Source organism: Chrysochloris asiatica, unplaced genomic scaffold (genome assembly GCF_000296735.1).
Source record: "Chrysochloris asiatica unplaced genomic scaffold, ChrAsi1.0 scaffold00023, whole genome shotgun sequence".
Taxonomy (NCBI): domain Eukaryota; kingdom Metazoa; phylum Chordata; class Mammalia; order Afrosoricida; family Chrysochloridae; genus Chrysochloris; species Chrysochloris asiatica.
In genome coordinates, this window is record NW_006408541.1 from 21,970,001 (window position 1) to 21,985,122 (window position 15,122).

Consider the following 15,122-nt stretch of genomic DNA (forward strand, 5'->3'; position numbering starts at 1 on the left):
GTAGTATCCTGTCATATTTCACTGCTATTCAAATTTGAGTCCTACAGGACCCAGAGGTGTGAAATTAACACAGGTTCTCCAATTTGGGATTGATTTTCTATTTAAAGTTCAAAAAGAACAAACACCTTTGTGTTTTTGCAGGTTGATAATGGCAGAGTTTGGAGCTGTGTGGCTCAATGGGTACATGCTTGGCTGCTAACATGAAAGGTCGGTGGTTCGAACCCACTAGCCGCCCTATGGGGTAAAGATGTGGCATTCTGCCGCCTTAAAGATGTACAGCCTCAGAAACCTTTTATGGGCTGTTCTACTGCCCGATAGGGTCGTTGTACATCAGAATGGACTCAGAGTCCATGACTTTGGTACGGTTTGGGTTTGTATTGTGGTGTTCAGAGATGACTCTTATTACTGAGGGTTTTTTAATTGAAAACTGTATGATGACTGTTTGGGAAGGACTTTTGAAATGAATAAGCCCCACCCCACTGGCATTAAGCACTTCTTTTCCATTTTCTTCTTGTTCGCCTTGAGGTATCGTTTCCATGTTTCCATGAAAATTGTTTCCTTTGCTGCTGCTTTCAAGAAGCATGATATACCCTATTTTTGAAACTGCATATAATCTTTATTATCTTGCTTAATGGCTGTATACTAGTTTGTGCTATGAATTATCCTATTTTTTAAAATCCCCCATTTGCAGTCATTTAGGTAATTCCAGGTGTTTGTTTTTTCTTTCCTTTGTATAACAATTAACACCTGAATATAACAGCCAGAGCATTTTTATTCTGTTGAACCAGAATATTTCCTTAGGGTATATCCTCTGGAGGTAGAGCTGTTAGGGCAAAGCATATAAGCATCTTTTGTTGCTGTTACAGTATAGCTTTTATGAAAACAAAACGTACATACTGTCAAACCCAAACTAGCCAATCAAACAAACAAAAAATGACTTGAGAATTTATATGGGCATTAACAGTGCATGGGTGTACTAGCTTACCAGTGACTGCTAACCAAAAGGTTGGTCATTCCAACCCACCAGCCACTCCTTAGAAACAGGGTTGCTATGAATCAGAACTGACAAGACGGACCTTATCAAATGTACAGATAAAAACTTGAATGTAATTTAGTGAATGAAATGCTGCTGCTGATTATAGTGTGCCAGGTGTGGAGGGTATTTGGTGTGGTTGAAGGGAAAAACAGTGGCCACCCCCAGAAGGACCCTGTGTGGGTTTCCTCGGTGAAAGTCGGATTAGTGGGGAGTCCCTGGACTGGAGGTTGCACTCTGTGATCCTTCCTCCTGGGTTATCGTCACTCTACATAGAGAGTCTCATGGTTGGCAGTCATTGTTTGAGGTCTCTACATATATATACCCTGGTGTGGTGCTGTGGGTTCATGTGCTTAACTGCAAGGTTGGTTTAAATGGCAAAGTTGGCAGTTCAAGCTCACCAGCAGCATCTCAGAAACCTTATACAGGGTCACTGAGTTGGAACTGACTCGACTGCACTTAACAGCAATAACTTAAATATATTCATCAGCGACTCAGTTAGGACTTCCTTGAGACTCCAGTTGTCCTCTTTTCCACCCACCCCTAAACTTATCTTTATACCCTATCAAACTACTTTAGTTCCTCTTTTGCATAACAGCACAATTCAGAATTTTTCCTTTGTTTACTTGATACATTTCTGTCATTTACATTAGGATGTAGCTCTGTGTGGGCAGGGCATCTTTGATTTTGCGAAGGCTAACCTCACTGGAGTCCTGGTGTGGTGCTGTTGGTTAATGTGCTGAACTGCAAAGTCCACTTTGAGCCAGGAGGCCTGCAGTTCAAGTTCACCAGCTGCTTCTTGGAAACCCTATACAGCGTTGTTATGGGTCAGAACCCGACTCGACAATAACAAAACTCCTCACTGTTTTCGCAAATGCTGACTATGCAGAACCCTATGAAGCTGCTGGTGTTGGGCTGCTTTTGACCTGCACAAATAGTTCATCTGGTTCAACATTCATATATTTGTTGAATGAAGGGTTAGTGAATGATGTATTGGTCTCAGCAGGAATTAATTTCATCACCATAACTCCATGAACACCTAGCTGAAGATCAACAAGTTATGCAGTCATGAGAAGAAAATAAACCACACACAACTAATAATAAGAAAACTAATCCTTAAAATCGCTTATGTTGGGTGCCATCACTATATAATAGAAACCATCAGTTTGAGCACAGTTAGGCTCTTATTGTACCAAAACAAACAAAAAAAGGAGACAGATTTGTGTGACAAACTGGCCTTTTAAGTACGCAATGAAAAGGTAATTTCTGGAGCTGTCCCTCTGGGTACGTCAATAGCTCTCAGTCCTGGTAGCCTCTGGTACTGGAATAGAACCTCTGAGGTTAACCCTTGCCCTGTCCTATCACTTCCTCCCATTCTGCCCTATGTCACTTCCTACAGCCAAGGCTTAAATTCAAAACTTGGCTCCTCCAATTTCACTTCCTGTCCCATCCTTCCACACCGTTTCCCTTCTTCTGTCAGATGCTAGACCCGCCCACTCCACCATTAAGCCCTTGGATGAAGGAATAGGCAGCAGTGGGCTCTGTTTTTGCATGCTTACTGGGGTCCTGCCTTGTGTGTGTCTGGTACAAAGTGGGTGATGATCGAATAGAAGGAATGATGACGGGAGCTGGTAGAACATTGTGGACAAACACATGGAGCCAGAAAAGGGTACTTTGCTCTATGTGCCCTAGTCAGTTGGTAATGGGGAGAGGTTGCTAGAAGCCCAATCAAGAGGCAGTTGAGACAGAGAACAAGGTTTTCATGAAGCATCATTATGTTGGCTTTGGCTGCCTGGGCAGAGGGTAAGCCTAGAAAGGAACCAGTGTTGTCTCTGGCCCTGTACATACTGGCCACACCTGTTAATATAGCTGTCCAGTGGCACTGCTGCCCCCAGTTTTCTACCTGCCCCTTGTTGAAGGATGTGCTTGCTAGGCTTGTACCAGTACTCTTTCATGATGGCGAAGGTCCCGTTTTATTATACCTAGCTGAAGTGCATTCATAGTTTCTGGCATGGGCTTACCACTTGTGTGTGTGTGTGTACAATTCTTTTTCCTATTACATCTTTTCCTTTCTATATTCAGTTAGTGGTAAGCTAGAGGCTGGGCCCCTTGAATGTAGAAGTCCCTTCACATATGTCATCTCATTTCCTCCTAATTGCAGCTCTGCTCTTTGGTTTTATTTCACTCATTTCATGGCTGGGAAAACAAGCACTGTCAGCTTGGCAAACATAGGGCAGTGTTGGGAGGCAGAGCTGGGGTCTGACTTGCATGTGGCTTAGACTGCTTTGGCTGTATCTGGAAGGCCTGGGGGCTCCAGCCCCGTTGGCCTCTGGGGGCCATGTTGGCATCTGGCTTCATGATGTCCAACGAGCCCCCACAGCAGGCAAGATTCATGGCGGAGGATGATTGGGAACCTCCATCTCACCTGTCCTGTCTGTAATGGTTCCTAGAGAAATGAATTTATCCTCTTACCCCAATTTCCAGGGAGCTCTGGTAGCGTAGTGGTTATGAATTGGGCTGTGAACCTCAAGGTCATCAGTTCAAAACTACCAGCTCTTCTGCGGGAGAAAGATGAGGCTTTCTGCTCCTGTAAAGATTTACAGACTCGGAAACCCGTTACAGGGTCTCTATGAGTCGGAACCGTCTCCACGGCACATAACCACCACCACCACCACCACCACCACCACCACCCCAATTTCCAAAGAGCAATTTGTTTCCAAGAAAAGCATTAAATGGCAGGCAGGGGAAACATAGGAGCAAAGACAATGAGGTCTGTGGCAACCTTGGAGTGTGGGGCCGGGAACCCCTCTGAAGGTGACAAACCAGAGCACTTGGGGGAGACTGTTTAGGGAAGAAGGACTCACTCCCTTCTGACAGATCCTTTGCTTTGTTGAGCCAGGATGCCTAAGTACTTTATTACTGGAGTATTTGCATGTGTGTGGGGGGGGGAAGGGGGCCCGGATGGTGGTGGTGGTGGGTATTAATCATGTTCCTATCAGAGAAAAGAGAAAATCTGAACCCAAACAGATTTTCAAGGGTAAAATGCGATCCATGGGGGTGAGGTCTTGGCCGCATTTCCTTTTCCTGAGCTGGGATGGATTTCCAAGTCATACCCCACATGCTGGTGTGACATCAGGAGCTGGAAGCCACTGACTGACATTGAAAATACACCTTTGAGGAATGTTCACCTCACAGGTTCTCCATGTGGCATTAGATCATTGGCAGACAGAACTTTGAAGCTGGGACACTTGAGTCTAAATCATGTCCCAGCTGCATGTCCTTGAGTTCTCCAGGTGCCAGCTAAGTCCTCTGGAAATGGAGATAATAAGATTGCCTTACATCAGAGCCAACCCTCCTTCCTGGTTCTCTAGGAAGATTGGACGGCTTTGTGGTACTGTAGATTAAGTACTGGCCTGCTAACCGCAAGGTGAGCAATTCAAACCCACCACTAATGCCTCAGAAATCCTATACAGACTCGCTATGAGTCGGAATCTACTCAAAGACCCTTTACAACCACCAGCTCTGAGGTGAGGCATGCAGGTGTGGGAGCTTTTGGAACAGTGCTTGGAACACGGGCTTTATAGGTGTTTGTCAAAGAAGAAAAGTCACCGATGTGGGTGGCATTTTGGCTCCGTGGATGGCAGGAATTCCAGATGACTAGAATCAGAACTCTTAACCTTTATATTGATTTGATTACTGTGTGAAAAGACCTTGGAGAAATGATTTAAGGCCTCTGCAAAGTGGGGCCAATCTTCCTACTCAGTAATGAAGCAGAAGGAAAAGAGGGGAGTAAAACAAGCCTGTAAGGCCAAGATGAGCATTTGAGATCATTTGGAACACGGGAATCATGCTAGGTCACAGCCTCATAGCCGAGGTGCTGGGAGTTGTCTACCTGGGGAATGGCGTCCAGATCAGGTGCTGATGCTGATAGGCCTAGGTCGGGCCTGTCTCTCCCTGAACAGGCGTGTTCATGGTTGGCTGGCTCACAGCTTGTGTGCTCTCCTGGGATTCTGAGGATCAGTGCTTCAGAAAGACGCTGCTTAATTTAAATGTAGGTAATATCAAATTCTCGAGGCCGGCCCCCAGACTGAAATGAAAGCAAATTGGAATTAATTCTAAAAAGCTGTTTATTGAGTTGTGATAATGTACCTGGGTATACATTAGATTACTCAGTCATTGAGGGTTTCTCGATTGAAAATCCTGCCCCTCCACCTGCCTGTTCCAGACCAGTGCACATAAACGTATTTATTCTTGCCTCTTTCTGTGTCTCCTAATGGCTTCGCTTTCAAGGTATCCGGGCTTAACCCAAGGACATAGGTGTCATCAGCAAAAGTTATGCAGATGCAGTCCAGATGAAATTGTGCTAACTCATCCCGTCTTGGTGGTGGTGATCTTTTAAATTCGTTTTTTCGCCTCCATTTAACATTCTACCATGTGCTCACACACTTTTAGTGACAGTGGGCATTCATGTGAAAATACTGGCATTGATCACGTGTTCTGAATTTAAATAGTGGTATTATTTCTTGGGTGTTGTGTTTGAAGCAGCCTGGTAAGACCAAGAGTAGGGATTTTGGATCCAAACACATTTGACTTCAATCTCTTTCCTAACTTGAGCTTTAAGCAAATCATGTAAAATCTGGACCTCAGTTTTCCCATCTGTACAATGAAGTAAATACCTCTATTGGGGCCCTTTAGAGGGAGAAGTAATGTATGTATGCATGTCAGTTTGTCACACCTGTGGTAGATTGTGAGTTGCTGTGATTCTGGAAGCTGTGATTATGGTATTTTCAATACCAACAAGGACACCCACAGTGAACAGGTTTCAGCTGAGCTTCCAGGTGAAGCCAGACTAGGAAGAAGTTGAGATGAACTACTTCTGAATAATTAGTCACTGAAAACTGTATGAATAACAGCAGAACACTGTTAAGCACCAGAATACTGAATATGGAAACATAATGAAGAGCACCAGAATATTGTCAGATACAGTGCCAGAAGATTAGCCCTTCAGGTTGGAAGGCACTCAAACTGCAACTGGGGAAGATCTGTCTCTTCAAAGTAGAGTTGACTGTGGTGACACGAAGGGAGTAAAGCCTTCGGGACCTTCATTTGCTGATTGGGCAGAATTCGAAATGAAGAGAAACAGCTGTACATACCCATTAATAATCGGCACATGGAATGTACAAAGTAAGAATCTGGTAAAATGAGAAGTTGTCAGAAATGAATTAGAATGCATAAACATCAATATCCTAGGTATTAGTGAGTTGAAATGGACTGATAACTGTCAGATTTAAAGTGGTCAATCACATGGCTTACTATGCCAGGAATGACACATTGAGGAGGAATGGTGTTGCATTCATCATCAAAAAGAGCATATCAAGATCTATTCTGAAGTACAACTCTGCCTGTGATAGGATAATATCCATAGTCCTATACCACCAACAACATGAAGAAGATCAGTTAATACCATGATTATTCAAATTTATGCACCAACCACTAAAGTCAATGAGGATGAAATTGAAGAATTCTACCAATTTCTTCAGTGTGAAATTGATCAAACCTGCAATCAAGATGTATTGATCATTACTGGCGATTGGAATGCAAAGGTTGGAAACAAAGGATCAATCAGTAGTTGGAAAATATGGCCTTGGTGATAGAAATGATGCTGGAAATCGTATAATAGAATTTTGCAAGGCCAATGATTCCTTCATTATAAACTTCTTTTTTAAAACAATAGAAAAGGTGACTGTGCACATTGAAGGAGCTCTGGTAGCGTAGTGGTTATGAATCAGGCTGTTAACCTCAAGGTCAGCAGTTTGAAACTACCAACTCTACCATGGGAGAAAGATGAAGCTTTCTGCTCCCGTAAAGATTTATAGCCTTGGGAATACTATACGGGGCCCTATGGGTCAGAATCTACTCTATGACATGCCACTACCACCATACACATAAACCTCACCAGATGGAATACACAGACATCAAATTGACTACATTTGTGGAAAGAGATGGTGGGAAAGCTTCATGTCAGTCAAAACAAGGCTAGGAGCGACTGTGGAACAGACAATTGTTCATATGGAAGTTCAGATTGAAGCTGAAGAAACTTAAAACAAGTAGACAAGAGTCAAAATATGACTTTGAACATACCCCACAATTTAGAGATCATTTGAAGAACAGATTTGATGTATTAGACACTAAAGACTGAAGACCAGAGGAGTTATGGATGAAATCAAGAACATACACAGGAAGAAAGCAAAAGTCATTAAAAAGACAAGAAAGAAAATAAAAAATGATATCAGGAGAGACTCTGAAATTTGCTAGCATAAAGATGCTAAAGCAAATGGAAGAAATGAGGAGTTTAAAGAGCTGAACAGAAAATTTCAAAAGGCAGCTCAAGAAGACAAAGTCAAATATTACAACAAAATGTGCAGAGCTGGAGTTAGAAAACCAAAAGGGAAGAACACACTCAGCATTCCACAAGATGAGGGAACTCAAGAAAAGCTCCAAGCCTCAATTTGCAATATTGAAGAATTCTCTGGGCAAAACATTGAATGATGCAGAAAGCATCAAAGGAAGATGGAAGGAATACACAGAGGCACTGTACCAAAAAGAGATGGTCAATGTCCCACCATTTGAAGAGGTAGCATGTGATCAAGAGTCAATGATACTAAAGGAAGAAGTCCAAGGTACACTGAAGGCATTGGCAAAACAACAACAACAAAAACAACAATGCACCAGGAATTGATAGACTACAAATTGAGATTTTTTTAACAAACTGAAGCAGCATTGGAGGCACTCACTCATCTATGCCAAGAAATTTGAAAGACAGGTACTTGGCCAACTGACTGGAAGGGACCCATATTTGTGCCCATCCCAAAGAGAGATGACCGAATGGATGTGGAAATCATTGGCCAATATCATTAATATCCAATGCAAACAAAAATTTCCTAAATATAATTCAAAGCAACTGCAACCATACATTGAGAGAGCTTCCAGAAGTTAAAGCTGGATTCACAAGAGGATGAGGTATGAGGGATATCATTGCTAATGTCAGATGGATCTTTGCTGAAAACAGAGAATATCAGATGTTTACTGTGCTTTATTGACTATGGAAAGGCTTTTGATTGTATGGATCATGACTAGCTGTGGGCAGCATTGCATTGAAAAAGTATCCCGGAACACTTGGTTGTGTTCATGAGGAACTTGTACATTGACCAAAAGGCAGTTGTTTGAACAGACCCAGGGAACACCAAATGGTTTAAAATTAGGAAAGGTGTGTACCAGTGTTGTATTCTTTCAGCATATTTATTTAATTTGTATGCTAAGCACATCATCTGAGAAGTTGGATTATATGAAGAAGAATGTGGCATCATAATTGGAGTAAGATTCATTAATAGCCTGTGATATGCAGGTGATACAACCTTGCATGCTGACAGTGAAGAGGACTTAAAATACTTACTGATGAAGATCAAAGACCACAGCCTTTGATATAGGCTGCACCTCAATGCAATGAAAACAAACATCCTCACCACTGGACCAATAAATAACATGCATTTAAATGGATAAAAGATGGAAGTTGTGAAAGACTTCATTTTACTTGGCTCATCAACACTCATGGAAGCAGCAGTCAAGAGACCAAACAACATATTGCATTAATTAAATCTCCTGCACAAGACTTACTTAAATTGTTCAAGAGCAAAGATATCATTTTGAGGACTAAGGTGCACCAGCCCCAAGCCATGGTATTTTCAATAACCTCATATGCATGCAAAAGTTAGACAGTGAATAAGGAAAACTATAGAAGAATTGATGCATTTAAGTTATGGTGTTGGAGGAGAATATTAAAAGTACCATGGACTGCCCAAAGAACAAACAGATCTGTGTTGAAAGAAGTACAGCTGGAATGCTCTATGGAAGCCAGGAATGCCAGACTTCATCTTTCATACTTTTGAGACATTATCAGGAGGGATCAGTGTCTGGAGAGGAATATCATGTTGGGTAAAATCAAGGGTTGGAGAAAAGAAGACCCCCGAGATGGACTGGCACAGTGACAGTAGCGATGGGCTTAGCTGTAGCAACACTTGTGAGGCTGGTGCAGGGCAGGGCAGGGCAGTGTTTCGCTCTGTTGTGCATAAGATTTCTATGAGTCAGTATCAACAACAGCACATATGTATAGGAGCTCTTGTAGAATAGTGGTTACAAGTCAGGCTGCTAACCTCAAGGTCAGTAGTTTGAAACTACCAGGTACTCTGTGGAGAAAGTTGAAACTTTCTGCTCCCATAAAGATTTACAGCCTCAGAAACCCTATGCAGGGTCACTCTGAGTCATAACCGACTCCTTGGTACATAACCACCACCATTACCAAAGATCTACAGCCTTGAACACCTTATGCAGAGTCACTATGAGTTAAAATTAGCTCCACAGCATACCACCACCACCACCATACATCGTAGTAATCAGCCCTGTTTGCATAGCAGGTAAGCAGCCAACTCTAATGGAAAGGCCAGTAGTTCGAACATACGAACTGCTCCCTGGGAGAATGATGTGGCAGTCTGCTTCTGTAAAGATCACAGGCTTTAAGAGAAACTCCTTGCGGCAGTTCTACTTTTCCTATAAGGTTGCTGTAAATCGGAATCAACTTGACAGTACTCAACATTTAATGTTAGTACAAGGTTCATAGCCACACAATTTTATCTGTGATTACAAGAAATCTTGTTTTTACTACTAATAAAAAAATATTACCCAAAGGCATTGACTATTATCACTCATCCTTACTGAAGGGATGACATCTGTCCTATGGGAAAGTTGAAATTGTGATCACCTGAAATGTGCTTTCCTCTGAAGTGGGAATGAGGTAGTCAATTGTAGCCCATTGGCCAAATTTAGTTGAAGCAAATTTTTTGTACCAATTCTAACAGTCGCTTGCCTTCTCACCAGGTGTGGCTACACTAAGCCCACATTCTGGGCTGGGAGCAGCAGAATGTGCTCTGTACTTGACTATTCCCCCAACGTGGTCCATTTACTCATGTCACTAGTATGATTCCTGTAGACACTCTAGTCTACAACCACTGACTTACAGATTGAGTGGGTGGAGTAACTGACTCATTCCTGTAGTCACTTGTTTAAGGTTCATTGAGTCACAACCATGTGTGAAGTAGTATGATAAAATTCCTGTCAGAGCATACCTGAATGACTCATGACCATCTTGTTTGTCAGACACTTCTGACAAATGTTACTCTGATGGGGGTGGTCGTGGTGTGCCATTGGTACTATGGAACCAAACTGAAGCTAAGCCTGCTGTCGTTGAGTCAATTCTGACTCACAGCAACCCTGGAGGACAGAGTAGAACTGCCCCAGAGGGTTTCCGTGGCTGTCATCATTACATAAGCAGGCATGACATCTTTGTCCTGTGGTTCTGGTGGTGGGCTAGAACCACTGATCTTTCAGTTAGTGGCTGGACACTTAATCCTGTTACTATCCACTTTTCACAACTGAGGAAGCGGAGACTCTGAGAGGCTAGGTAACTTTGCCCTATGGTCACAATGTTTCTAAGTGGAAGAGCCAAGCTTCAAACCCAGGTCTGCCTGTGCCCAAGCCCACATTTCATTCCTTTATACCACAATTCTTGAAAAATTCAATATGGTAAGTTGGTCATGGGTATGAGCTGAAGGTCATGGGTATGAGCTGAGGGAATACAGAGGTTGGTACAACTGGTCTAGTCTGAAACAGTCTGGGAAGGTTTCTCGGTCCATCCCATCCAAGCTGCGTCCTTTGTCTTTGTAGACTGCTCAGCGGAGACAACCTTGGCCATGATTTGAGATGTCATAAGTTAGTGACACATGTGAGACTGGATATGCAGTCTGGGAGAGCCAGTTGTGGAGGCTTTGTAGTGGACTTGGAGTTGGAGCTTTATTCTGTGACAGTCAGGGGCTCTGATGAAAGGTCCCCCACCATCCATGGCCTGTAAGTCTGAGCCTATTCTTCCCTTCCTCGGTGCTTCCTGTGCCCATGGGGCGCTGTTGGCCAGGCTGAGAGGCAACCTGTCTATGGTCAAAAGTTCCACCTGCATTTAGAAGACGAGTGAACATATGAGGCATTGTGGCATTGGTTTCCCCTAGAAGCTGACCCAAGTCAGGAATCTGAGTGGAAGTGGTTTAACTGGGACACAGATAGGTGGAACAATGAAAGACGAGCAGACGTGAATAGGCATAGCTTCAACTAAGTTACCATTGTGGGCAACTGGAACACACTTGCCTACGGGAGCTCTGGACATCAGTGTAGCACACCTGAGCTTGAATGGAGGGCTGCTCCTGCTGCTAATCTCCTGGCACCTCCGTCCTGTTGTGTTAGGCAGAGGGGACTCTAGGCTTTGGAGAATGCACATGGGCATTGAGATTCTGAAATGACACTGGGAAGTTGTCCTGCACTCATTAAAATAAGTTTGAGGAATGGGAGTGAGACTCTGCAGCATCCAGGGTCTCCTGAAGAGACAAAGTATATTGGCCCTGCCTTATGAGTGAGGGAGCTGGAGAAAACTGCAACATACAAGGAGAAAAGGCAAAGCCTGTGGTGGCTCTGCACATTCAGACTCGTCAGCCACGGGAGCACTATGATCCAAACTGAACTAGGGAGTGTCCATTCTGGTTCTCTGCCAGTCTTCAGAGGTCAAGGGATGTTGAGAAACTGTACAGTCCAGTGGTCAGAGAACGGGCTTGGCAGAAATGAGCTTGAACTGGAATCTGGACTCCCCCACAAGCCCTACTTCCTAAACCTCTCTTAGAACCTCATCATCCTCCACCACTCCTGTCCCCACCCTGCCTTTGCCTATAAAAGGTTTGAAAGCTGGTTTGTTTCTCTAGGAGAAGTGAAGGTGAGAGATATCTGGGGTCCATCCCGTTCCTTAGAAGCTGACTCAATATACCTCGTTTTGAATTGCGGACCCTATAATATTTGATGCTGCTGCTCAACTCTACTGTTGGCAGTTTGAAAACAGTCATAGACAGTATATAAGTGAATGAGTGTAGTTGTGCAGCGAGAAAACGATTTACAGAAACAGGCTGTTGGCTGAATTTCCACCATGGGCCACAGTAGGCCAATTCGTGCCCCAGATGAACCCCCTCACCATTTAATTGATGTTGACCACAGCTTTTTCCCTGCCTCCACTCCTGCAGCCACTGAGGTCTCTTCTGTATGCAGGAACCTGGGGAATAGTTTTGAAAGGAAGTTAACTCGTGATACTTCTCTATTCAAAAACCCAACAGTTCAAGATCAGAAGGGCAGCATTTACTCAAGGAAAACGTTCAGAAGTGTTGGGAACAGAGGAGGAATGGAAACTAGAAACAAAAGGAGAAAGTGGGATAAGGGATGTTATATTTAATCATTCACAAAGGTTTTTTATAAAACAAAACAAAAATCTTTACTGTAGTTCCCATTGCAATGAGTCACAGACCTAGTGGTCCCTTGGCTCTCTTTTGTTCCTGTCCTCTGTCGCCTCCCTGTGTCTGCCCTCTCACTATTTTCTCTCACAACACTGGTCTGTTTGCTCTTCCTTGAATCTCACCATGCTAGTTCTGACTTCAGGATCTCTGCACTTGTTTGTCTTTGCCTAGCATGCTTTCCTTCCAGATGCTTACGTGGCTCACTTGTTCAGTCCTCTGTGATGTCTGCATAAATACCAGCCCCTCTGAGAAGCCTTTGCTGACCTTATTAAAATAGCACCCATAGGCCCAAAAGAAGAAAGTACCAAAATTAACACATTAACACAGCATCTACAATTAGAAACAGACCAACAGAGGGAACTTACAGCCACTAAAAGAAAAGAAATAATAAAGATTAGAGCAGAAATAAATGAAATAGAAAACAGAAAAACTATAGAAAGAATCAACAGGACAAGAAGCTGCTCTTTGAAAGGATTAACAAAATTGACATACCATTGGCAAACCTAACAAAAGAAAAGAGGGGGAAGAAACAAATAACATGCATTAGGAACCACGTGGGCGATGTTGCAAGGGAACCAAAGGAAATCAAAAGGATAATAACAGAATACTATGAAGAGTTGTACTCTAACAAATTTGGAAACTTAGAAGAGATGGATACATTTTTAGATAAACACGACCTACCTAAACTTACACACAGTGAAGAAGAAAACCTGAATAGAAGAAGAAATTGATCAGGTCATCAAAAAACTCACAACCAAAAAAAGTCCAGGCACAGATGGCTTCACTAGTGAGTTCTACCAAACATTCAGGAAAGAGCTGTCACCAATTCTACTAAAATTATTCCAGAAGATAGAGGAGGATGGAAAACTTCCCAATATATTTTATGAAGCAAGCATAACCCTCATACCAAAACCAGGGAAGGACGTCACTAAGAAAGAAAATTGAAAACCAATATATCCCTCATGAACGTAGATGCAAAAATTCTGAACAAAATCCTAGCCAACAGAATCCAGCAACACATCAAAAAGATACTACATCATGATCAAGTGGGATTCATATCAGGGATGCAAGGATGGTTTAACATTAGAAAAACTATTAACTTTATCCACCATATAAATAAGAAAAAAGAAAAGAAACACTTGATCATATCAATTGATATAGAAAAGGCATTTGACAAAATCCAACACCCATTCCTGATAAAAACACTCAACAAAATAGATATTGAAAGGAAATTCCTCAACATAATTAAGAGCATATATACAAAACCAACAGCCTACATTACTCCCAATGGAGAGAAACTGAAAGCCTTCCCTCTGCGAACAGGAACCAGACAAGGATGCCCTTTGTCACCATTCCTATTCAATATTGTGCTAGAAGTCTTAGCAAGAGCTATACAGCAAGACAGGGAAATTAAAGGCATCCAACTGGCAAAGGGGAAGTAAAACTCTATTTGCAGATGATATGATCCTATATGTAGAAAACCCCAAAGACTCAGTAAAAAAGCTACTAGACCTCATTGGAAGATTCAGCAAAGTGGCAGGATATAAGATCAACATACAACAAATCAGTTGGATTCCTCTATACCAAAAATGACAGCACTGAAAAGGACATTAGGAAAACAATAACATTTGCAATAGCCACACAAAGGATGAAATATCTAGGAATAAATGTAAACAGAGGAATAAAGGACTTATACAAAGAAAACTACAAAACACTACTACAAGAAACCAAAAGAGACCTCCAAAGGTGGAATATTGTATCATGTTCCTGGACAGGAAGACTTAACATTGTGAAAATGTCAATACTACCCAAAGCAATTTACACATACAATGCAATCCCAATCCAGATTCCAACAACATTCTTCAAAGAGATGGAAAAGACTATTACAAATTTTTTATGGAAAGAAAGACGCAGGATAAGCAAAGCACTGCTTAAGAAGAAGAATAAGGTTGGAAACCTCTCACTCCTTGACTTCAAAATTTACTATATGGCTACAGTGGTCAAAACACCTTGGTACTGGTACAATGGAAGACACATAGATCAATGGAACAGAATTGAGAATCCATAAATTAACCCATCTACATGCAGCCAACTGATTTTTGACAAAACACCTAAATATATCGCATGGGGAGATGATAGTCTCTTAAACAGATGGTGCTGGCAGAACTGGAAAATGGTATACAAAAGACTGAAACAAGACATTCACCTCATGCCTTATACAAAAACCTACTCAACATGGATTAAAGACATAAATCCCAGAATTATGAAGGTCATCAATGAAAAACTAGGAACAAATGTGGGGCCACTAATTCAGGGAATATACTACCAAACATTTTGAAAACTACACAAACAAAAGTAGACAAAATAAATGAGTGGGACATACTAATAATTAAAAACTTACGTGCATCAAAAGACTTCACCAGAAGAGTAAAAAGGGAGCCCACAGAATGGGAAAAAATCTTTTGCAATGATACATCAGACAAGGGACGCATTTCTAAAATATTAGGAAATTACAACACCTCTACAAGAAAAAGACAACCTAATTAAAAAATAGGCACCGGACATCAACAGACACTTCACCAAGGAGGAGATCCGGGCAGCCAACAAACATATGAAGAAATGTTCACGATCACTAGCCATTAGAGAGATGCAAATCA

At 42.2% G+C, this 15,122-nt stretch overlaps 1 protein-coding gene across 1 annotated transcript in view; it reads left to right on the top strand.

Annotated features, from left to right (window-relative positions):
- The window catches only part of LOC102821630 (receptor-type tyrosine-protein phosphatase T-like), a 1,273,932-nt gene that overhangs the window by 285,843 nt on the left and 972,967 nt on the right, over positions 1–15,122 (top strand). The window lies entirely within an intron of this gene.